We start from the raw sequence: 27361 nt of genomic DNA, 5'->3' as shown, positions 1-27361 counted from the left end.
GCTCATGCTCTCTCTCTCTCAAATAAATAAAATCTTAAAAAAGAAAATGAAGGGGCGCCTGGGTGGCTCAGTGGGTTAAAGCCTCTGCCTTCGGCTCAGGTCATGATCTCAGGGTCCTGGGATCGAGCCCGACATCGGGCTCTCTGCTCAGCAGGGAGCCTACTTCCCCCTCTCTCTCTGCCTGCCTCTCTGCCTACTTGTGATCTCTCTCTCTGTCAAATAAATAAATAAAATCTTTAAAAAAAAAAAAAAGAAAATGAAAACACAGTTGTCTAAAACCCTTGAGACCTGCAAAGGCAGGTCGAAGAAGGAAGTTTATAGCAATACATACTTACCTCAAGAAGCAAGAAAAATCTCAAACAACCTAACCTTATTCCTAAAGGAGATAGAAAAAGAACAATAAACAAAACCTAAAACCAGCAGAAAGAAGGAAATAATAATGATTAGGGGAGCAATGATACAGAAACTAAAAAATCCAGTAGAATAGATCAATGAAACCAGCAGCTGGTTCTTTGAAAAAATCTATAAAATTGATAAGCCTCTAGCCAGATGTATCAGAAAAAAAAGAGAGGACTCAAATAAAATCACAAATGAGAGGAAGAAATAAGCAATACCACAGAAATATAAGCAATTATTTGAGAATATGAGATTATAAAAAATAAGTGCCAACAAATTGGACAATCTAGAAGAAATGGATAAATTCTTACAAACATATGAACTACCAAAACTCAAACAGAAAAAAATAGAAAATTTGAACAGACTCATAACCAATAATGAAATTGAATCAGTAATCAAAAAACTTGCAATAAACAGAAGTCCAGGACCAGATGGTTTCGCTGGTGAATTCTGCCAGACATTTAAAGAGTTAATACCTGTTCTTCTCAAACTATTCTAAAAAAAAAAACAGAAAAGGAGGGAAAAGCCTCAAAATTCATTCTATGAGGGCAGCATTACCCTGATACCAAAACGAGATAAAGACCCCACTAAAAAGAACTACAAGCCGATATTCCTGATGAATATAGATGCAAAAATCCTCAACAATATACTAGCAAACTAAATCCAACAATACTTTAAAAAAAATCATTCACCACAACAAGTGAGATATATTCCATGGTTGAAAGGGTGGCTCAGTATTCACACATCAGTCAACATGATTTTATCCTCAATAAGCGGGAGGATAAAAAATTTTGTGATCATTTCAATTGATACAGCAAAATTATTTGACAAAGTACAACATTCATTCATGATAAAAACCATCAACCAAGTAGGTTTACAGGGACTATATTTCAACATAATGAAGGCCCATCTATGAAAAACCAATAGCTAACATCTTCCTTAATAGGGAAGATGGAGATCTTTTTCTGAAAGTGAGGAACAAGACAAGGAAGCCCACTCTCACCAACAATGAAGCAGCAGAAAGAGAAATCATGGAATCAATCCCATTTATAATTGCACCAAAAAACGTAAAATACCTAGGAATAAACCTAACCAAAAAGGCAAAAAATCTGTACTCTGAAAACTAAAACACACTAGTGAAAGAAACTGAAGACAACACCAAGAAATGGAAAGACATTCCATGCTCATGTAGTGGAAGAACAAATATTGTTTAAATGTCTATACTACCCAAAGCAATCTGTACATTTAATGCAGTCCCTCTTAATACCAACAGCATTTGTCACAGAGCTAGAACAAACAATAACAAGCAATCCTAAAGTTTTCATGGAACTCAAAAGACCCCAAATAGCCAAATCAACCCTGAAAAAGAGGAGCAAAGCTGGAGGCATCAAAATTCCAGGCTTCAAGTTATATTAGAAAGCTGTGGTAATCAAAACAGTTTGGTGCTGGCACTAAAATAGATACATAGATCAATGGAAGAGAATAGAAAACCCAGAAATAAACCAACAATTATACGGTCAGTTCATCTTCAACAAAGCAGGAAAGAATATCCAATGGGAAAAAGGCAACCTCTTCAACAAACGGTGTTGGGAAAACTGGATGGCAACTTGTAAAAGAATGAAACTGGACGACTTTCTTACACCAGACACAAAAATAAATTAAAAACGTATTAAGGAACTGAATGCAAAACCTGAAACCATAAAAATCCTAGATGAAAACACAGGAAGTAATTTCTCTGAAATCAGCCATAGCAACTTTTTTCTATATAGGTCTCTAGTCAAGGGAAGTAAAAGCAAAAGTAAACTATTAGGACTACCTCAAAATAAAAAGCTTCTGCACGATAAAGCAAACAGTCCACAAAACTAAAAGTCCACCTACGGAATGGAAGAAGATATTTGCAAATGACATAGTTGATACAGGGTTAAAATCCAAAATGTATAAAGAACTTATAATACTCAACACCCAAAAATCCAAATAATCTAATTACAAAATGTGCAGAGAGCATAAACAAATATTTCTCCAAAGAAGACATAACAGATGGCAACAGACATGAGAAAAAGTTCCCATCATCAGTTATCGTCTGGGAAATGGAAATCAAAACTACAATGAGATATCACCTCACCCATGCCAGAATGGCTAAAATCAACAATACAAGAAACAAAGGGTTGGTGAGGATGTTGGAGAAAAAGGAAGCCTCATGCACTGTTGTTGGGAATGTGGACTAGAGCAGTCACTCTGGAAAACACTATGGAGGTTGCTCAGAAAGTCAAAAATAGAACTACCCTATGATCTAGTGATTCACTACTGGGTATTTACCCAAAGAATATAAAAACACTAATCCAAAGGAATGCATGCACCTGTATGTTTATAGCAGCCTTATTTACAATAGCCAAAATAGGGAAGCAGTCCAAGTGTCCATTGGTTGATGAACAAAGATGATGGATGTGGTGTATGTATATATACAATGGAATATTATTCTGTCAAGAAAAGAACAAAATCTTGCTATTTGCAATGACATGGATTGACCTAGAGAGTATAGTGCTAAACCAAACAAATCAGTCAGAGAAAGAGAAGTACCATATGATTTCACTCATATGTGAAATTTAAGAAACAATACGAATTAGTAAAGGGGAAAAAACAGAGGGAGACAAACCAAGAAACAAATTGCTAACTCTAGAGAACAAACTGATGGTTAGGAGAGAGGAGGTGGGTGGGGTATGCATGAAATAGGTGATGGAGATTAAGGAGTGCACTTGTCCTGATGAGCACCAGGTGATGCATGGAATTGTTGTCTGACTATGTTGTACACCTGAAGTTGATATAACTCTGTATGTTAACTGGAATTAAAATTAAAAAAAAAAAACTTAAAGAAAAACAGATTTAGGATTCAGAACACTCTTGGGCTAGAATCCCTTTGGCACCTTGTAGCTCTGTTAAATTGAGGAATTCACTAAGCCCCTCGTTTTCCTTGTTGCTTCTTGTGAAGGTAAAGTGAAATACACGTGAAAACACTTCCTGAAGAGCAGGATTTACAAGATAAAGTGAAAGTGTTATTAGCCGGTCAGTTAATTAAGGGGCTGGCCAGCTCCTCAAACTTGCTTTCATGAGGCAACATCTCTAGTGTGATTATTGATATTCTTTCTAGAAGAGTGTTGCTAGGATTATGACCTAGATAAATGGTCCTTCCAGAACATTCACCATGCAGAGTACAGCCCAGATGCTTCTTGGCTTACAAAAGTTTTAACTGTAGACGTTTGGAACAGAAGATTGAATTCTCTTATTTTGGCTTTTATTATTACATATACATTGCTGTTCATAATAACTGTCCTCGGCAGACAATCAGGACTTTTATAGGCAATACAGATAGCTCAGTGGTGAATGACAGCAACCGACCCAACTTCTTAAGCACGTGGTTTCTAATAATTCTAACTGGAGCTTATTGTGTATTTCTATTCATATGTACAGCAGAGTTTCTCTTTTCTTTTTTTTTTCTTTAAATGCTAATGATTTGACCTTGCATCATTTTAGTAGAATACAATTTAGCACCATCAAATTCTTCAGGCAAGCTCTGATGTGGAAAAAGTCAAGAAGGATCTTCCCTGAAGTCATTTCTAGGCAATACCTTAACCTGAGCATTTAGAAACAGGGTCAGATGGATTTGGGGCCTTTTTCTTTGCACAGATGTTCTTAGCTGGAGCTTTTTGTGCCTTTTTCATCTCACAGGATGGTTCCTTTTGCAGTTGTACAGTATAGTGCATGCACTGAGGAATCTCAACTTTTCCTTTTGTCAGCCGTGGAGCGTTGGCTGCTGCAGCTGGCTACCCCGAATAACTTTCACATATCCTTTAACATCTGTTTCTTATGAGAAAATTGCTTTTGACATCCATTTTTAAGTTAGCTGTGGTTTCTCAAGGACACATCCCTCAAAAAAAAACCTACTATATGCCAGTAATAAATGCCTTAGTAGCTAAGAAGCCCAGTCTTACAACTAACTACTATGTCTGCCTTAAATTGTGGTGTAATACTTTCAAGAATTTACCTGTTCTTGAATAGTCACCTGCTAATATATTTAGATATACAGATACATTTGGCCTAACAGCTTATACCTTTCATCAAAATGACTGTCATAAATAAGAAAGGCACTACAGGAGTGTTATTCATTGGTGGCACCTTGTATAGATTAGGGACTGTGTTAATTATTATGTTTATTTCATTAAATCTTTAAAATATCCTTAGAAGTTCAACATTAATATTTTAGTTTGTCAAAGGAGGCAGAGGAAGTAGACAGTTTCAGTAACCTGTGCAAGTGTGCAGAGAAAGGATTCATACTCAAGTCAGACTCCAACACGCATGCACTGGCCACTACACTGAGCTCCTCAGCGACCTGTCCTGTTGGTGCCTTCCCTTTCTTGCTCCTGCATCTTGATCACTATGTTCAAAATCAAAATATAATTCTCATGCTTATTTTATCCTGTCATATTTTGTTAAGTTAATGCCAGGCATAGAGAAATTCGTGTTCCTTACATCCTTTTGAAAAAGATGTAGTTCAAATTTCCCAGTGCATAAACTTAATTCTTAAAAAAAAAAAATGTTACCCACGTCTCCCTTAATTAAAACAGTGGTTAGCAATTCCCGGTCCAGTAGTCTAACAAATAGATATCTTATAACTCTGGTGCTTCATTTTGTTTTTCATTGTGTTTAAATAATTTTTATTGATGTTCACAAATTTAAAATGAGGGCAATTTAAAAATATAATTAGCTCAAAGCAGGATTCCACAAAATTAGCCCTTCATGCATGAGCTGAATGACCTGTTCACATACAGAGAAATATGGCAATGCCTGTCTCAGAAGGACAAAATTTTAAGGCTTGAAGATCCTCTCACAGCCTGTATTGAGAAGCACAACTCTTATGTGATTGCCTTTAAACTGAACCCCAGCTAAAGGCTTAAAATGATAAAGTTATAATTCCTCTTCAGGGAAGGAAAGTACAATTCTCATCCCCCACCATTCTATTATTATTGATTATCATTATTGTTCTAGTTATTTTTACTGATGCCACACTATGTGCCAGGCATTATGCTAGGTGTTTTATTTACATTCTCCTTGTGAGGAGATATTATTAACATCATGTTTTTCGATTCAGTTATTCCAAATGCTATAGCACTTGTCATACAAAAGGAATCAGCCAACTAGTAAATGACAGAATTGGTATTCAAAAAACATTCCCTTGACTCTGAAAGTCCATGTGCTTGTCACCAGATTGTAGCTGCTCCACTGAAGTAAACGAGAGGAGGAGCTAGCACATGTACTTGCTATGCCCAGCTTCTTAGGTTAATAAAAAAAGCACAGAATAGAAGTGTGCTTTCCTTTTTATATGCAAACCCTTGCAGTGTTAGTTTGAAAACACCTAAAGATATTCTTTGCTTATATTGTACTGCTTGGAGTGTCAGGAGTTATAGCTGAGAGTATCATGAGGTTTTTTGTTTTTCTTTCAAGATTGTGTTTAAATTCTAGTTAGTTATCATAGTGTATTATTGTGTTCGGGGGTAGAGTTTAGGGATTCATCATTCTTACATAATATCCAGTGCTCATCACATCACATGCCCTCCTTAATGTCCATCACCCGGTTACCCCATCCCTCCAGCTCTCTCCCCTCCAGGAACCCTCAGTTTGTTTCCTACAGTTTGCCTCTTGTTTTCATCTTATTTTATTTTTCCTTCCTTTCCAATATGTTCGTCTGTGTTCTTTCTTAAATTCCACATGTGAGTGAAATCATATGTCATTTGTCTTTCTCCAACTGACTTATTTTGCTCAGCATAATACCCTCTAGTTCCATCCACATTGTTGCAAATGGCAAGATTTCATTCTTTTTGATGACCAAGCAATATTCCATTGTATATATACATTACATCTTTACCTGTTCGCCCATCAATGGACATCTGGGCTCTCTCCATAATTTGGCTATTGTTGACAGTGCTGCTATATGCTTATAGCAACAGTATCTTGGTTTTTTTTTTTAAAGAAAAAACAATTTTTTCTCTGGAAAGAAAATGGAAAATTGTGTATAGTTTACAAAGGTCATTCCTATAGAGACGCATATAGCCAGACCCTGAACATTTTCACTAATTTTGTGTAAGGCTTTTAAGGAGAGGCTTATTTATCCCAATGAATGCTAATTTATCCCAATGAATGCTGTAAGGAAGAGTCATGTTTTGGCATTCTGTTAGCCACAGATAAGTGATCAGTTTCACATTATGTTACATTTTTAAATAAGTGAGGAACATCATTAGATGTAAACTAGTTGAATCATATATACTTATTTATTTGTAAGTTCTTATATTTTAGGAATATTCACCCACTGTCTTGGAAACATGTTGTGAATACTTCCCTCAATTCCCAGGTAGATGTAGTTTTGCTCATGGTTCTTTGTGTTTGTTTGTTTTTTTAAAGATTTTATTTATTTATTTGACAGAGATCACAAGTAGGCAGAGAGAGAGAGAGAGAGGAAGGGAAGCAGGCTCCCCACTGAGCAGAGAGCCCGATGCGGGGCTCGATCCCAGGACCCTGGGATCATGACCTGAGCCGAAGGCAGAGGCTTTAACCCACTGAGCCACCCAGGCGCCCCGTGTTTGTTTTTTTGATTGGCCTTGCTGAAGTTCTTATTATGTAGTCAAAACTGCGTATCTCTTCCTGTATTAAATTTGACTTAAATATTAGGCTTCAAAAAGCCTTTTGTATCCATCCAAACATTACTAAGCCATTTGCTAATATGTTTTTGTATTTTAGTGGTTAAATGTTTAAATTAAAATTTAATAGCTTTTCATCAGATTATAGAAATTGATATGTGATCATCTTGAAAAATTCAAACAATACAGAAAAGTATGATGAAGAAAGTAAAAAGAGCCCAAAACAATAGGATTAAAAACTTAAAATATGTTGAAAATGTATTTTCAGATATATTAGTCATGTCTACATTATGTCTGTGAGAAAGGGAAGAGGGAGAGACAGTGAGAGAAAAAGTGTGTGTGTCTTGCTCTATACACTTATGCATTCTGCTGTTCTCACTCCTCAATGACAATATGTTGTGGTGCTTTTCTTGTGTCAATTAATATAAATATTCCTCATTATCATCAGTGTCTTCACAGTACACCATTTAATGGATTTACTATAATAGTTTATTAACCATCTGTTTCCAATTTCTCATTATTTAAACAAGTGTTCAACTAAATCGTCTGTGAGCATGTGTGTGTGTGTATGTACCTTTACCAATTATCATATATTTCATTATTATGCATTTCTAGACTTGGAATCATTGAACCAAAGGATATCACAAATTAAAATCTTGATATATATTTCTAAAAGATTCACTATAAATATTGAGTCATTTTCAACTTTTAACATCTGCTTAATCGTTACAAACCTGACACTCAGAAACTCATATCTCATTAAAAGTATATATAAATGCCAGAGAAGTTAGCACACACATCCCAAGTGTAAGATTAGATAAAGTTCTCAATTTAATCTGCCAAGAATACAAGTTTGTATTTTAAGTAAAATGGCCACACAAGGTGGGAACAGATGTAGCATATTTTGATGTAGTTTTTCTTGGCTCCATGCAGTTGCCAATTATACTTTCTAGATAAATTTGCATCTTGCCTGATTCATGAAACTCTAGACTCCCTTTCCCACTGCCCTTTTATACCCAGAGTTTGTAATCCTATTGCAGAGAGACTGATAAAAACAGTCTACTGTGTATTATTTCCGGGCATGTGTGCATAGTGTTTTAACCAAAATTAACACAGAAAAACCATATTCTCTCTTGTGTAGTGATGAGCGTAGTTTTGGACTTGAAGAAATGAGAGTAGGACCTAAATATCCCTAAATGATATCTGCTTCTCTCTTCCTGGTATCCCTAGATAAACAGACAAATGGAGTATTTCATGCAGAGAAAAAAAAAAAAAAGAACAAAATCATGAAATAGAGTGTGTGTTGGAATTTCTCAATGTTGTCAGTCCATCAAGTATGGTTGTACACAGCCATATGCCATGGCTCCAAGCATTTCAGTGTTGCAGCAGTGTAAAGTGTAAGTCAAAAGTTGTAGGAAATGAGAATTAGAAAAGAGGTAGTCTGTTTTAAAGAGTTTGGATTTTCTTCAACAGGCAGTTGGGAACTATTAAATAGTCTTAAGCAATGCAGTGACATGGGTGGATTTGAACTGCAGGTAGCTCTGGCATTTTCATGGAGACTGGATTAGAGGAGGATGCACGTGAAGAAAGTAGAGTGAGAAGGCTGTTGGAGTCATACTGTCAAGAACTGATGATGGACTGCAATAAGTAGTGTTAATAGGAAGAGAGAAAATAATTTTTGAGGAGATAAAATTGATAGGGCTTTGTGAAAGATTTGATGAATGGAGGAGGGAAGAAGTATCAAGGATTACTGGTTTATATGTTGAATAGGGAGAGTTAGATATAATACAAGTTATAATTTCACCAAGAACAAATGAAGTGATAGGTGGCAGGGGTATTGAGGATTTGTGCAAAAAGTGATTATTATAATTTAATATCAAGTTTATATGGATAAGGAGGGAAGAAAATATATCAAGGAAATGAGGGATATGAAAAGATGGTAGGATGTGTTGTCCTGGAAGGATGTTGGAATCATATTTCCAGAGGAAATGAACTGAAAAGATATGAAATGATGAACAGAGAGTGAACTATTTGAAATTGAGATTTTGGAGGGGATACAATTATCCATAGTTGCCAGGTACAAGTATGAATGACCATCTGAAATGGGATGGAAGACAATGCAAGAAAGGAGGTTAAGATACTGGGAGCTCAGAGTATTGTGAGAATTTTCTTTAGGCATATTAAAATCGCCAGGAATCATGAAAGGAATACGAAGTACAGAGACCAGAACTGCATGGGATAGAGTTCTGAAGAAGTGAAAATTCTTATGACATTACAAGCTTAAAAGGCATTCATGGCACTTTTTATTTTAGAGATGACCATTGTGACCATCCAACCCACACCAACCTTAGAAAGTATTGCCAGTCTACAGCCTAGAAGGGCAGGTTTACACAAGTACTTCATAATGGTATCAACCCTGGGCCACAGGTTAGTGGAATAAGGATGGACACCTGACCATTAGATTTTCATCTGACAACTCACATTCTTCTTTTTGGAAGCTGTAACTGAGACACAGTGGCTGAATCAGTCATTACTAGGGAATCAAGTTTAAGAGTCATGTAGATTCATGGGTTGAGGCTTCAATTCTGAGGTATCCTTCCTTATTAACCATATGTTTTTGCTGAGAATTAAGCAGAGAAGACACATCTGAGAAAGAAGCAGGAGAAGGAAGTAAAACACACCCACCCACACCCACTCACAGAGAAAAGATCTTTTGAATTTCAAATTCCCATGAGCCTTTATTTTTCCTATTATATTCCCCCAAATTCTCGTGTATATTTACACAACACATCTTATATTTGGCTGAGCTTGTTAGATTGGGTTCCTCCTCCATGCAACCATATTTGCTCTAATTGAGCAGCTATGATTTACTCATTTATTCTACAAGCATTTATTGAACACTTACTAAGGGCCTGGACTGTTGGAAAATACAAAGATGGACAAATGTGGTTCCAGCTAGTAGGAATATGGATAGCAGAGAAAAATATATAAATAAAATATAATATTACTTAATGAGTGCTAACAAGAGGTGGGTGCTAAGTATTATGCTGTCAGCTGACAAGGATTAAATATTAGTTGAATCTGAACAGTCTCATAGAGTCATGTCAAATGAGACTTGAAATGTAAATTTTTTTGAAGGATGAGTAGATACAGGCAAAAGGAAAAAACAGCTAGACTGTGAGATCGAGAGACAGCAGTTTAGGATTGCATTCTTGAATAATCCCAACATTTAAGGGTGAGGTAGAGTGGATGAATTGGCAAAGGAAATAAAAAAGAGCAAATGGAGAATGTGGTGATGCAGGCTGAAGGAAAAGAGAGTTCAAGAGGACAGTTGTCAGACTGACCATCGCTGAGAGGTTGAGAAAGTTTACGTTATTGGCACAGAGTAGACATAACTCTAGTTGGACAGGTTTTGTTGTAGTAGCAAGAACGATATCAGATTGGAATGCCAGTGTGGGAGGTGAGGAACTGAGAGAGTCAACAAAATTTTAAAAATGGCTTTGAAGGCCAGTAGAGCACAGGCTGAAGTGAGAAGTGGAACCACAGGATAATTGTTAAAGATGCTAATGCTTGAGTACATTAGAATGGGACTAAATATGGTATACATCAGTGTCTACAGGAGAAATTATTATTAAATGATGTGGTAATTAAAGATTTTTTTGGAAAGATTTAGATTATTCATAGAGATGTTAAACTTGGATTTCTTTGGACTAGACCAAAAAGAAAGGACCGTAAATGTCCCAAAACAAATAATGAAAAGCTTGAATAGTATCTCCTTAGGGTTTGGGTGGATTATTATGAAGCATTTTAAAGTAATGTAAAGTAATTTTAAAGTCATGTCTAGTAATAACAATGAAAAAAACTGCTTAAAAATTATTCTTAAGTCAAAAACATAAAGTGCAATGCAATATAGAAACCATGTGATTTCTATTTTGTTATTCAAATACACAAAAACACTGGGAAAAGACTGGAAAGAACGAACTGTTGAGCAGTCATCTTGAACAGTGATATCACTGGTGATTTTAATTTTCTTTCCTTTTTTAATATACAACTCACCATTTTTAACTTGTAATAATTAGCATTTATTAAATTTATAGCCATAAATAAATATTTTTATGTACTAGATGAATTAAACATGCTATATATTTCTCTAGAAGGTATAAATCATGTACTTTAACTATTATACATTCTCCCATTTATTATATCATCATCATCATCATCTCTTTTTAAAATATATCTCCAGCCCTGCCCAAAGTGCATGCTCCAGGTTTCTCAAATCTTGAGTATTGTGCAGGAACAATGAAGCTTTACAGAATGTATGCATATGTCTATATGTGTATGTGTGTGTTTAGATGATGATGGAAACATATTTCAGGTTCTTTCTTAACTGAAACAATTTTACATCTAGTTTAGTTTTTCAATTCTGTATTCAGACTAATATATTTAGAATCATTTCCAATGAAGCCATGGAAACTAATGTTATGTCAATTAATGGTGAGTGTGTGGGCAAAAGAGAGCCTATGTGACTGATTGGGACTTCTTCCTCCTTTATAAAAAAAAATGAAATCTTGAAGGGATCCGATTTACTGCTATTAATGATGCAAGTGAGCTTAATTTATAACTCCACTAAGAGCAAAGAAAGATTTTTTTTCAATGTGGATTGCAAAAACTGTGAAAATCATGACACCAAGATATTACCTTCCCATTGTATTCTCAAAGTATTTCAGCTTCTTTTTAGAAATAATTTGAGATGAAAATCCCCAGTATTAATATTTAAAGTAGTGAGCTGCTCTGAAATGTCTTATTGTCTGCAAGCCTTTAATTTAACTTAACGCCTCAGTGTGAATACTATCAGGGTCACATGTTGTCTCTAGCACCACCTGGATATACATAGAAATCCTTTACAACTACTGTAGACTTGGGGGTTCAAAGCAAATGCTGTGCTCTACCTGAAACTGTAAGCTTGCATTGTGAGTTACCTGCATATTTCTCTGAAATACAAGATGGCCCATATAGTGAGTAACTCTGAAATCGACAAGATCAGTGATCTCATGTGACAGCCTATCTCTCAATGGGAATGATGACAGCCTAGGATTGTCTGGCTTTCTTTAATGCAAAAAAGTGAAAGAAAGAAAAATAGCTTAGGATGAACTTTCACAAAATGGATTAGGGATAAGCTCTTTGCTTGATTGTGCTGTTTGTGTCAGTTATTTAATAGAGAGCTCAAAACATTTAAATTTAAATATGAGCAAGCCCATAAACAAGAAACCAAATGAGAGAAATTGAAAAACCCACTAACTAACCTCCAAATATCCTTTAAAATCATGGCCATTTTTCCATTAAAAAGAAACACACACACACACACACACACACACACACACAAAACTAGCAAAAGTTCCTATGAACGTTACTATCTGAAACCATTGTAGAGGCATACCAGATCCAGTCAAGATGGTGCAGCAAACACACACTTTAACCCACTTTTTATACTCCAAGCGTACGGCAGTGACAGATAAACTATAAGAAAGAAAATCCAAACCAGAAAAATGAAAAGGCAATTTAAAACAATGTAGTATCTGTATGAACCAAAAGAAAAACAGAAAACCAGAATTCCAAGATGCACTGGAGCCGCAACTCTTCTAGGCTCTGTTTGTAAGCAGGCAGATGTAACCACGAGTTGTGCTCCTGTGTGGTATTAGAAACTTAAAAGCCTTTCTTTAAAGATACTGTCCCCCCAAAAAAATAAAATAAAGATACTGTCCCAGAGAAAAGTTCACTGATGGAAATAAGACCCTGAGTTGGCACTTCCCATCTTCTTTAATTGGGAAATTGTTTGCAATTATGAAACTTAGGGGGAGGTCAGTTTCTGTGGAGTCAAAAATATAAAAATAAATGAACAGAAAGTGGCAGTATCTTTTTGGTGGCTCTGTGATTCTCTGAACTATGGCTAATGCTTGGAATCATAAGTAAAATTAGGGTCTGGGTGGGTCCTGGTGGGTTTGGTGGATGCAACTAATATAAACATGAGACAGAGAAAGATTATCAGAGAGAAGCTGTGTGGAGTGGGGAGAGAAGAGGAAGAGAATGAGAAAGGAAAACATTCCTATTAAAAATAAGCCTGAACACCAAAACTCTAAAATACAGTAAGAAACATGCTAAGAAAGGCAGTCAACAAAATCATTAAAACATGTATTTATTATAAACGAAATCAATTTTGTGAAGCAATATAAAAAAGACTATAAAAGTAGTATGTTTAAAGAAAGGAAAACTACAGATGAATATCCACAATGTCATTTATCTACCACCGATATACAAAAATCATTAAGACCATTTGCAAGAATAATAAAATATGGAAATTTGTCCTATCACATACTAACATTATTTTTTTTTAAACATGGTAAATAAGACAGAGTCATATTGGTGGAAAGATGGCAAACAGACAAGTGGAGCAGAAGACAGAGTCTAGAAACAGATCCACGTACATATGGAAACTTAATATATGAAAGAGATGGCAACTCAAAGCTGTGGGAGATAGTAGAGATTATGCTGGAAAATTGGTCATCCATATGGAAAAAATAAAATTAGATCGTATATAACAACAGGCACAAAAATAAATCCAGGTGGATTTGAGAACTGAATGTGAAAATCAAAACTTCAACACTTTTAGAATACAATAAAGAAGACTGGCTCCATGATTACAGGATAGGAAAGTATACATTAAAAACACAGAACAAAAGAAAAAATAAAGAAAACCGTTCTAAATCTGGCTTACATTGTAATAAGATCTCTGGTTAAGATCCATAACGAGTGAAAAGTAAGTGATAGGTTGGGAAATTTTATTTGCAACATGTTTTGTTGAAGAAGGATTAACATATGAAATTTATAAAGATCTACAATAAAAAGAAAAATAATGCCTAGATGATGATACATTCACAAAATGGAACACTCGGCAACTATTAAATAATAAAGCAGTTCTATACTTTATGATAAGGAAATATAGCTAAAAGATGTTAATAGAAATAAGTAAGTCTCAATATGTATAGCATGCTAACCTTTGTACAATACATACATGCTATTGTATGTATATAGCATATCATATATATGTATCTATTTGAATATTTGTACATATTGAGTATATTTGAATGTGTATCTAACGTCTTTGCTAGACTATCTTTTATATTCATAGGATACTCTAATATAGAAGCAACAGAAAAGAAAAAAATTGCTTGCATCTGAGGAAGGAAATTGTGTAAAAATTGGAAAAATTAGACAATACCAAGAGATAGAAGTAGGAAATTTAATATACTGCCAGTGAGAACATGAATTGATATAACCCAGTTGGAGCATTTCACAGTTTGTAGTAAAATTGAGTATGTGCTACTTTGACCCAGAAATTTTAGTCTAAGAAACATACCTAGAATGCTGGTTCTCCAAGTGTGATCCTGAGGACACCATGAGGTATGGTCTCTGAGATTCTTTTAGAGGGTCAGCAAAGGCAAAGTTATTACTGTAATATTACTAAGATATTATTTGACATTTTTACTCTATTGGCTTTTGGACTGATAGAGTAAAATCAATGGTGCTAATGTGAATCAAAACAGTAGTACCAAAAAAAAAAAAAAAGTAGTACCAAAACATTTTTTTAAAAGACAAGAAAAAACAAAATCTCACCTAATGATATCATTTATGAAACAGTAAAATTTAGTAATTTCATTATATCTTGAACCTTGAGTACAGATCTTTTAAAAATATTGGTGACAAAATGAAAACATGAAATACTTCTGCTGCATACTGAAATAATAACGTTCTCTTGAAGAAAAGCAGTTTCATAATTATTACAGTTACAAACTAAAGTAGCTCCTCTCATTTGTGGACTGTCATTTTACTTGACAGACAGACAAATTATTTTTATTTAGACTTTGACTTTTTTTTTTTTTTTTTTTTTTTTTAAAGATTTTATTTATTTATTTGACAGACAGATCACAAGTAGGCAGAGAGGCAGGCAGAGAGAGAGAAGGGAGGAAGCAGGCTCCCTGCTGAGCAGAGAGCCCGATGCGGGGCTCGATCCCAGGACGCCGGGATCATGACCTGAGCCGAAGGCAGCGGCTTTAACCCACTGAGCCACCCAGGCGCCCCTAGACTTTGACTTTTGGCAATAGTTTCTTAGAAAAAAATAGAATCTATCACTTCAGGGAAAACAAATGACAACAGTTTTTGCCAATGATAATATTTGAAAATCCAAGTGAAAATTGGAATTTTGGAATATTTATACTGACCTTGTGAGCCTGACAACTTCCCAATACTTGAAAATTTTCTGATGAGATTGATGGTGATAGCAACAAATATGCCTCTTTATAGTGCATAAATGAAAAGTTTCAGCATTTGGAAGATCTGCATAGCTCAGTGAACTTCTGTTTTCTAAATGACCAATGCACAATATCACAGACCAGGCATTAGTAAAGGATCAACAATGTAAAATAAACCAATGGAGTTTAGTGCAAATAAGTATAAAAAAATCCACTGACTTGGTATCAAATTCCATATTAGAAGTAAACTTTAAGAAACCATCATCTGTTGAGTTTTGGTATACTATCAAAGAGAAATACCCATGGTATTCCAAAAAGGCTATTGAAACCATCTTCTTTTTTCTGATTTGATTTGTCTGTGTGGCTGGATTTCATTGATATACTTCGGCAAGACATATCATTCCAGATTGAATGATGAAATGGAAATGAAATGAAATAAAAGAAGACAGATGTCTTCTTTTAGACAACACATTAAGGATATTTTCAGAAATGTAAAATAATATCACTCTTCTCACTACATATTTTATGTTTTGAAAATGTAGTTATTTTTCATAAAAGTGTCATTTAGGCTAATGTGTAATGGTTTATTACATTTAAATTAATAAAAACATAAATATATTAACCTTTTTTCAGTTTTAATTTCTAAATACTAAGTATTAGTAGATGTAACCCATATAAACAAAAGCTAAAAAAGAAATCTGACTGAATAGGGTGATAGTTGTGAGAATGATGGGCAGGAGTTGGAGAACATTTTCTTTTTTTTTACTTTCTTTTTTTAAAATTTAATTTATTTAAGTTTTTTCAGTGTTCCAAAATTCATTGTTTATGCACCACATCCACTGCTTCCTGCAATACGTACCTTCCTTAATACCCACCACTAGGCTCACCCAGCCGTCCACTCCCCTCCCCTCCAAAACTCTCAGTTCGTTTCTCAGAGTCCACAGTCTCTCATGCTTTGTCTCCCCCTCCAGTTTCCCCCAACTCACTTCTCTCCATCTCCCAATGTCCTCCGTGTTATTCCTTATGTTCCACAAGTAAGTGAAACCATATGATAATTGACTCTCTCTGCTTGACTTATTTCACTCAGCGTAATCTCCTCCAGTCCCATCCATGTTGATACAAAAGTTGGATATCCGTCCTTTCTGATGGAGGTATAATATTCCATTGTACATATGGACCATATCCTCTTTATCCATTCGTCTGTTGAAGGGCAACTTGGTCTTTTCCACAGTTTGGCGACTGTGGCCATTGCTGCTATGAACATTGGGGTACAGATGGCCCTTCTTTTCACTACATCAGTGTCTTTGGGGTAAATACCCAGTAGTACAATTGCAGGGTCACAGGGAAGCCCTATTTTTTTATTTCTTAAGGAATCTCCACACTGTTTTCCAAAGTGGCTGCACCAACTTGCATTCCCACCAACAGTGTAAGAGGGTTCGCCTTTCTCCATATCCTCTCCAACACTTGTTGTTTATTGTCTTGTTGATTTTGGCCATTCTAACTGGTGTAAGGTGGTATCTCAATGTGGCTTTAATTTGAATCTCCCTGATGTCTAATGATGAACATATTTTTATGTATCTGTTAGCCATTTGTATGCCTTCTTTGGAGAAGTGTTTGTTCGTGTCTTCTGCCCATTTTTTTGATGTGATTATCTGTTTTGTGTGTTGAGTTTGAGGAGTTCTTTATAGATCTTGGATATCAGCCCTTAGTCTATACTGTCATTTGCGAATATCTTCTCCCATTCCGTGGGTTGCCTCTTTGTTTTGTTGACTGTTTCCTTTGCTATGCAGAAGCTTTTGATCTTGATGAAGTCCCAAAAGTTCATTTTTGCTTTTGTTTCCTTTGCCTTTGGAGACATATCTTGAAAGAAGTTGCTGTGGCTGAGGGACGCCTGGGTGGCTCAGTTGGTTAAGCGGCTGCCTTCGGCTCAGGTCATGATCCCGGCATCCTGGGATCGAGTCCCACATCGGGCCCCTTGCTCGGCAGGGAGCCTGCTTCGCCCTCTGCCTCTGCCTGCCACTCTGTCTGCTTGTGCTCTCTCTCTCTCTCTAATAAATAAAATATTTAAAAAAAAATTGCTGTGGCTGATATCAAAGAGGTTACTCCCTATGTTCTCCTCTAGGATTCTGATGGATTCCTGCCTCACGTTGAGGTCTTTCATCCACTTCAAGTTTATCTTTGTGTATGGTGTAAGAGAATGGTCGACTTTCATTCTTCTACATATAGCTGTCCAATTTTCCCAGCACCATTTATTGAAGAGACTGTCTTTTTTCCACTGTGTATTTTTTCCTGCTTTATGGAAGATTATTTGGCCAAAGAGTTGAGGGTCCACATCTGGGCTCTCTACTCTGTTCCACTGGTCTATGTGTCTGTTTTTGTGCCAGTACCATGCTGTCTTGGTGATCACAGCTTTGTAGTAAAGCTTGAAATCAGGCGATGTGATGCCCCCAGTTTTGTTTTTCTTTTTCAGCATTTCCTTAGCAATTTGAAGTCTCTCCTGGTTCCTTACAAATTTTAGGATTGTTTGTTCCAGCACTTTGAAAAATGCCAGTGGAATTTTGATCAGGATGGCAGTGAAATTATAGATTGCTTTAGACAGTATAGACATTTTTAACAATGTTTATTCTTCCGATCCATGAGCATGGAGTGCTCTTCCATCTTTATGTATCTTCTTCAATTTCTTTCATGAGTGCTGACAGTCTTCCCTTTGAGATCAGGAACACAACAAGGATGTCCACTCTTGCCACTGTTGTTCAACATAGTACTAGAAGTCCTAGCAACAGCAATCAGACAACAAAAAGAAATAAAATGTATTCAAACTGGCAAAGAAGAAGTCAAACTCTCTGTCTTCTCAGATGACATGATACTTTATATGGAAAGCCCAAAACACTCCACCCCCAGACTACTAGAACTCATACAGCAATTTAGTAATGTGTCAGGTTACAAAATCAATGTACAGAAATCAGTTGCTTTCTTATACACTAACAATGAAAATATAGAAAGGGATTCCATTTACTATAGCACCAAGAACCATTAGATACCTGGGAATAAACCTAACCAAAGAGGTAGAGGATCTGTACTGGAGAACATTTTCTAATGAGATGTTATCTGCATAGTAATAGGAAGACCCCAGTAGATGAGCCATGGATTCCTAACAGAAAGAAAAGTACAAAGGTCTGAGCAGGAACATGCTTCCTGAATTTGATAAACAGTGAGGTCAGTGTGACTGTCACAGAGTGGGCAAGGCAGAGTATTTGGAGCTGAGATCAGTAGGGTAATGAAGAGCCTGATCATGGAGAGTACTGTCCCAAAGCAGAATGTGTCTGTAAATGTCTGTGACATGATTTTATGCTACTAATATCACATTGAACTTTCTCCCTCTAGCCAGTCAAGGCTACTGCATCTTACTCTTTAGTCAGAGTAAATGGTTTGTAGGGTTCTAATCCCAGCAACTGAAAGTAGAGATGGGGAGCAAAGTCTCTGGTTGGTTGTGCTTTTATACTCAGACACTGTGACAGGAAATGGGAGAGTCAGAATGCAAGAGACGTGGTGAGCTCATGTAGGCCAGGTCACAACACAACTTGACCAGGAGGCAACCCCTTATATTTGATGCCAGATTCAGCCATTTTTTTTCTACATGTCTATGGTAAGCACTTGCTTGGCAGTTCATTATGTTGTGATGAGCACATATTGTTGTGATGAGACATCACCTGTTGTGATGTCTAAGTTTTTAGTAAGTCTTGTACCAACGCAACATCCAGGCTTTCCTTGACTTTGTGATTGTATAGCAATTAGATAGGTCTAATTTATATTAATTTAGTTAGTAATTATCATTTTAATGATCTACATGGCATACAGTTTTCCACATTATCACATATAGCCTTATTTTTTTAGATTTTATTTTTAATTTTTTATTATGTTAGTCACTACAGTACATCATTAGTTTTTGATATAGTGTTCCACATGATTCATTGTCTGCATATAACACCCAGTGCTCTATGCAATACGTGCCCTCCTTAATACCCATCACTGGGTGCTTTCTTTGTACTAGCCCTGGTTTGATTCTCATTCATTCAATTGGGTTCTGTTAATATTCTGAGCCGATGACTCCCAAGATCTATTTTTTTTTCTTTTTTTTTTGCTTTTCTTCCTCTTCTCTATGCTCCAGATTTCTGTTTGCTATATGCTAGATCCTACTGGATGTTTCCAAGTGGATTTTTCTTCCACCAAGAACTTATTCCTTCTCATCTTCATTTGCCCCTCATTCTCTCAAAAACTATTAATTAAATGTTTGCTATCTGTACTAGGGATGGGGATATGAATGGTGAACAAAAGGAAGCATAGTCTCCATTTTTCAGGATGTTCAGATCTGTGAGGAAGGCATACCTGATCAAGTAATATCACTTAGAAAGGCAGAATTTTCTACTTACATGAGTGCCCTAAAGAAAAAGAATCCTATTCTGTGACAACATATAATAGTGAAAATGGGGTTAGACTTAATGGAACCATGATTAACCTGGTTGTACAAAATATGGACTTGCCCATCACCATTAACTTCCTTTTACCTCAAAGCTTGAGAATAAGAACAGAGATTCTAAAGTAGGCTGTCTGTATTTGGATTCTGATTCCCTTTCTTCCTTCCTTCCTTCCTTCCTTCCTTCCTTCCTTCCTTTCTTATTAAGTTCAGTTAGCAAACATATGGTACATCATTAGTTTTTGGTGTAATGTTCAGTGAATCATTAGTTGCATATAACACCCAGTGCTCATCACAACACATGCCCTGTATTTTCTTATTTGTGTGACCTTCGCTAATTACCTCTTTCTTTAAGCCTTAGTCTCCCCTTATAAAATGAGTCTAACAATCAATGTATTCTATAGGATTATTGTGAGAATGACATGTAGTAATTCATGGAAAGCTCTTAAATTCCTGCAGGGCCAGTAGTGTTTAAAATTGCTGGCTATCAGGACTTTCATTGATATTATTATATTTGTAATGGTAATTGTCATTATCACATTTCCACTACTTCAATTTACCTTTCACCTGATATAATACAACAATTTGCCAAGTATTCTTGCTGGGTATCTGCCTTCATCCATTGTCAGTTCTCAGCATTGGTGTCAGTGTGATCTTTCTAGAGCTTGAATATGATCATGTATATACTCTTGCTTAATAATAGTCAATGTCTCCACCACCCCCAGGATAAAGTTCAGACCACTTAACATGACTTCCAAAGTGTATCTTAGTCTAGTCCTGGTTTTCTAGATTCATCTCTCATCACTACTCTCCTTGGATGTGCCAAAACTCTTCTTAACTATGTGCAATATTTCAAGTGTACCATGTTCATCTCTCTTGGCCTAGGGAAGTGGTACTTAAAGTATGGTCCCTGGACAACCAGCATGGGTATCATGGCAACTTGTTGGTAATGTGAATTACCAGGTACAACCTTCCACCAACTGAATCAGAAACTATTGGTGTGGTCCCAGCGTCTGTGCTTAAGAAGCTCAGCAGGTTATTCTGATGCACAATCAAGTTTTAGAACTCGCAATTGGGAATCTCTCCTCTTGCTAGTTTTTATCTTTTTTGTCTGGCTAATTTCTAAGAAACTTCCTGGATTCACATTTGATCCTATCTCTTATTCTCCAAGAAAGCTCTCTGCATTTATTTTCTAATGTATGTGTTCACCTCTCCCTTTAACCTGATATCCTGAGAAGCACAGATATTGCCTTCATTGGTTTTACATTCTTAGCATAGCTTTTAACATATCATAGTTGGGTCAGTAAATAATGGAGAAATGGATGAGCTAATTAATGAATGAGCAGGTAATATTTGTGAGAAAATACTATCTTCATAGCACTATTACGGAGAGAACTGGGTTAAGGACAGTGTTTCCACATGTCACTGAGAGTGGAAAGTGACATCTTGAGGGTATGAGAAGGATGCAAAGGAACAACAGAGACAGTTAAATTGCTCTGTATAAGAGTTGAGCAAGAATATCTGAAGTCGGAGAAAGCATAGAGTTTAGTCAACATGACAGAAAGATGGAGCATTTTAGAGAAAAGTGTTGGCTGAGAAAAATCCACTGAGTCTTTTAATAACAGATATGTCCAGTATTTGATTCTAGGTCTGTGATATTCTGTTTCTCAACCATTACAATATAATGCAGCTAAAGAGGCTGTGTGACTGTGTTGTGGGGATCACTAAGATAGGCCAGTAGAAGTAATTGTGCACTGCCCTATAGTCATCTCTCTGTGATGTCTCTAAAGATAACAGAGTTGTCAGGAAGAAGACAATAGTCCAGAAGTCCCAGATAGTGGACTCAGGGGAGATGCAAAGAAGCGGCTTCCAAATGAAAATAATTCATTTATAGATACATTTGTATTGTTGCTGTTGCTGCTGCTGTCTCAAATATACTAGATGGAGATCACTTTAGAAGGTGGAGGAGAGTTAGTATCAGTGCTATCTATTTTGTGGTTTTAAATTATATTCACAAATTCTTTAGCATTCCTCTTTTCAAGAGGTGAAGCTAAATTCACTTTGAGTGTGGGCTGAGCTTAATAACTTGCCTCCAGTGAAGAAAATATGGCAGAAACGATAGGATATCCCTTCCAATGGTTACAAAAGGACTGTAGTTTTTTTTTTTCTTGGTTTTGTCTGCCTATCTCTCCCCTTCTCCCCTTCTCCTCTGGCCAGTGTCCAGTAAGGAATGGAGGAATTGAGGCCAAATTAGCAGGATTGGGAATGGATACTTTAGTCCCGTTAAGCCTGCTAATGACTGCAGCACCAGTTTACAGCTTTACTTGTAAGCTCAAGAGAGATCCAGGGCCACAACCACCCAGCTAAGCCATTCCAGGATTCCTGATCTACAGAGACTGTGAAATGGCAATTTCTTTTGGTTTTAAGCTTCTAAGATAGATGATTTGTTGCATATCAGTTAATAGCTAATACACTTATGGTTACTTTTTCTGATAGAGGATAAACTGAAATCCCAACAATCAATGGACTTATACCATGAACACAAAGCTATAAATTGTCAGAGCTGAAATTCAGATCCTAATTATATTAGACTGCCACCAGTCATATGTAAGTAAAATATTTCTTATATTTTCAGACCTGGAATACATAATTCTAAAAGCAGTGTTGAATCTTAATTAAAAAAATAACTAAATTTAAAGATCAATGATTTAATTATTCTCTTGTATCTTAAGCAAAATAGTATCAACTCTAAAATGAAAACAAACAAACAAAAAAAAAAAAACAATTCTTGGAACCAAAAAGCAGCAAAGAACTTTATCTGTCCTAGAGTTTCATTATATAGATGGAGAAAATTGAGTCTTGTGAAGGAAGAAAGCTGACAAACATGTTTTAAAGAGGAAGCAAGACTCAAATTTAACTGTATGAAGAAAGCATTTTTGTGATTTGGTATTAATGTAGTTGGTTCCCTGAGAACAGAGCCTTAACAAATTCATACGTGTGAACTTGGCACAGAAAGTCAAAACTTACCTGGCCTCTTACTAGATTAATAATGCTCTTTATGCCTTCTGTAAAACATACTAATACTCTAAGGCAGACTGAATACTCACAGCTAATAGCCTACCCACTTGTACACATCTGGCTCTACCTGTTGAGTTTCATGCTTATTGAGAGCTGTTATGATTGATTCCAAACCTGTTTATGCCAAGTGTACTTATTATTGTAATAATTTTATTTAATTCAATATTATATAAAGTAATTAATATGGATTTAAAAGAACTGCTATGGAGAAGAGAAGGAAGTTGAGGGAAATTGGAAGGGGAGGTGAACCATGAGAGACTATGGACTCTGAAAAACAACCTGAGGGTTTTGAAGGGGCAGAGGGTGGGAGGTTGGGGGAACCAGGTGGTGGGTATTAAGGAGGGCACGTATTGCATGGAGCACTGGGTGTGGTGAAAAAAACAATGAATACTGTTACGCTGAAAATAAATAAAAATTTTTTTAAAAAATTAAAAAAAATAAAAGAACTGCTATTTCTAGAAAATGTAAATTGATTAGGAAAGACTTGATGCATGCAGATTGTTAAGGAAAATATTGTTTTAGAAGTAGGTTTGGGGAGAGGTTGGACAAAATAAAACAAAAATCTAGAAGCATTTTGTACCTTAATTCCTTCATAAATGCCCTCAAATTTCTGCTGCATTTCAAAGAAAGTGAAACTTGATGTCAGAGATGATGCCATATCATGGTGTTGATGTAATAATGACCATGAGAAAACTTAAATCAAAGGACCGCCACTCAGTGAAAAGGCCTTGACTCTACATCAAGAAAGAGAAGAACCAAGGTCTAATATGATTTAATATTAGATAAATTGTCTAAGATGTATACATATCTATACATATATTTATTATTTAAAAATAATTTCCAGTTTCAACCAATATTTTCAATTAGAAAACCAAGTATTCATCACAAGTACATCAAATAATAAGGTTCCTGCTATAGTATATTCCTAGTGTTTAGTGAATGGAGGAATGGGAAGTTAGATGGGGTAGATAAAACAAGGCACCCTACAAACTCAAGGCATTTTTCAATTTATTTGAAAATTTTGTCAATACTCACCTAATGTACACCTAAATGTCAGCTAAGTTTTCCATCATTATGTAGTTAGAGGATGTTTGAGCTAAAATAAAGAACTTTTAAATTTCTCCTTTTTTTGAGATTTATTTTTTAATTTATTTTAGAGAGAGAGCAAGCGAGCAGGGATATGGGGAGAGGGAGAGGGTCCCAAGCAGACACTTCCCCAAGCATGGAGTCCCACGGAGGGCTCAGTCCCATGACACTGAGATCACGACCTGAACCAAAATCAAGAGTCGGATGCTCAACCGACTGAGCCATCCAGGTGCCCTTAAATCTCTCCTTATTTCATGTTGCACTTCTCTCCCTCCTTGACAGAGCATATTTCTTTTTTGGGTGTCTTGTGAAAGTTCTCCTCCTGCAGCTCTTGCTGAGTGGCTTCCATGCTGGGTGCGAGTTTGCAAGCAGCATATTTTTCCAATGCCATCCACAAAGTGATAGTGGTTTCTGACAAAGGAGTTTCCAGGGCTGCTAAGCAACCATTGCTGATGGCTAAAAATAGGGAACAGCCATCATACTATGGGACCATGGAAGCTTAAGGAGCTTTTAAAGTCAATAACTCTGGTTGATAATTACTATTGGATTCTGCTTTGGAATGGATTAAAAACATGTTGTGTGTGAATCTACAGTCATTTGCACAGCAAAAGCTGTTCCTCAAAGCTTCATTTGCCTTGATTTATTTTCATGTGAGTTCTGTTTAAAAATATTAATTATATTTGATTTGAGTAGACATGTCTTCATGTGTACTTATTTCCATGGGGTAAAGACCTGTAATAACATGTAAAAGCATGCAGATATAGAGCATGGGCTTAAAACTTCATTCTGCTTGAACCATCCATCAATTTATCCAGAGTTTTAGATTTACATATCACCACTATAGCATGGACCTATTTACCTCTGCATTTCTTCATTTTCCATTCATTCATTTAACATCAATTGCCTATCTATATTATCATTTTTCTATCTCACCAGCAACTATTTTTCTTCTGTTCTTGGCATTTATCTACTTAGCTCTACTGTTCAGCATATGCCTATCCCTATCAACCTTTGATCTCTATACTTGTCCATATAGTATCATATCACTCATCTACCTCTTTATTTTGGAGTTTTACTGACCACCCTTTCCTAAACTTGCATCGCCTTTTCTGACCTTTTGATTTTTTTTTTAAATCCTAGCACCTAATGCCTTCATAATAATATGTCCAACTCTGAGTTCAGTGTAGACAAAGATCACAAGTCCTTCCGTTCCTTATTGTATCCCCAATGCATAATATACTGATTTACACTTGCTAATCATCCAGTGAATATTTGTAGAATGAATGTATAAATGTTTGCATATATTTGTATCCTCACCCACTTTTATCTCCTTTCCACCATCATTTCATCAACAGGTTCTCTCTTACCATCATCTTTCCATTATCTGTTATCCTTCCAACAGGCTGTCTGTCAAGTTTGCCATTCATAATCCCAACTATGCATCTATGCATTTTTTATCTCTAAACCTCTTTATCTACATCTAAGCAGATGTCTAACATTCTACTAATGTATTACAGGATTTTTTCATCTATTCATCCTTGTATTGATGTCTCTTTCATCTCTTTTGTCACTCATCAATCCATCATTCTCTATCATGCTTTCCTACCTAAATTATATTATGCATCATTTTAATGTAAAATGATAGGTGTGTACAATTTTCAGTGAAAGGCTCAATGAAAGGATAATGGAGAATTTATATCTTTCTTCCATTTATCTTTTATGAATTCAACTATATGAACTCAGGAAATAAAAATGAAAGATGAGAAAAATAACAACTAATGCCATCACCCAATGTAATCACTGTAGTCTAGAAATGGAACATGAGCTATGTGCTATTCCCAAAGTCATTTTAAATGAGATTGAAAAGTTTAAAAACAGGTATTTTTCATACTACATGGCCTAAAAACACAAGCCAACTATTTTTTTTTTCATACAGCTCACCAAAAGAGACAACAATCTGTTCCAAATTTAGAGGAAAATTGACTATGTTAGATCTACTGAGACACAATATAGTGGTTTCTGTTACAGCATTTTCCTATAGGAATGTCAAGTTGAATTTTGACTATTGATAATTTTAGCCATAGTGGCTGCCTTTTGGAGCCTAGCCTCTGGGTAGCATATGACTCCATCATGGTCGTTAGTCACAGGGCAGGATAACATTGAGGGAAATAGCGATGCTTGACCTAATTTTATTTTCATTAAAAATTTTTTTAATTTTATTAGAATATAATGTATTACTTGCTTCAGGGGTACAGGTCTGTGAATCTTCAGTCTTACAGAATTCACAACACTCACCATAGCACATACCCTCCCCAATGTCCATAACCTAGACACTCTATTCCTCCCCTGCAACCCCCCAGCAATCCTCAGTTTGTTTTGTGAGATTAAGAGTCTCTTATGATTTGTCTCCTTCCCTGGTCCCATCGTGTTTCATTTCTTCCCTTCCTTTCCCACCACGACCCCCCACCCTGCCTCTCAAATTCCTCATATCAGAGAGATCATATGACAATTGTCTTTCTCTGATTAACATATTTCACTTAGCCTAAGAACCTAGATGTCTATCAACACATGAATGGATAAAGAAATGCATAAAGAAGATGTGAAAAATATATCACATCTTCTTTATATCATATATATATGTGCATATGATGAAATACTATGCAGCCATCAAAAAACCTCAAATTCTTGCCATCTGCAACGACGTGGATGGAACTAGAGCTAATTCTTGAAGGATGATTTAGAATGTTTCAGGCACAGGAAAAAAAAGAAGAAAGAATAATCAAGGGTGAGAGACAACAAACGCTCACCAAACTTTTCCAGTTGAGTTTCCCAAAAATATATGCTTCTCTCCATTAACTCTAGATTTCTGTGGTTATCCATCTTACTAGAGTTTTGCTATCTGTTCTCATTCAGCTCTCTCTGCATTTTAGAGTTTTACATGACATTTAAGTGATTAATTGTTGGCATCAGAGAAATACCAATCAAAACCACAATGAGGGGGCACCTGGGTGGCTCAGTGGGTTAAAGCCTCTGCCTTCGGCTCAGGTCATGATCCCAGGGTCCTGGGATCGAGCCCCACATCAGGCTCTCTGCTTAGCAGAGAGCCTGCTTCTCCCCTCTCTCTGCCTGCCTCTCTGCCTACTTGCGATCTCACTCTCTCTGTCAAATAAATAAATAAAATCTTAAAAAAAAACACACAATGAGATATCATGTCACACCAGTCAGAATGGCTAAAATTAACTAGTCAGGAAATGACAGATGTTGGCAAGGATGAGGAGAAAGGGGAACCCTCTTATACTGCTGGTGGGAAGGCAAGCTGGTAGAGCCACTCTGGA

This window comes from Martes martes, assembly GCF_963455335.1.
Source record: "Martes martes genome assembly, chromosome: X".
In the NCBI taxonomy this organism is placed as follows: Eukaryota; Metazoa; Chordata; class Mammalia; order Carnivora; family Mustelidae; genus Martes; species Martes martes.
The sequence above is the reverse complement of the archived record's forward strand: the minus strand, read 5'-3'. Positions refer to the sequence as shown.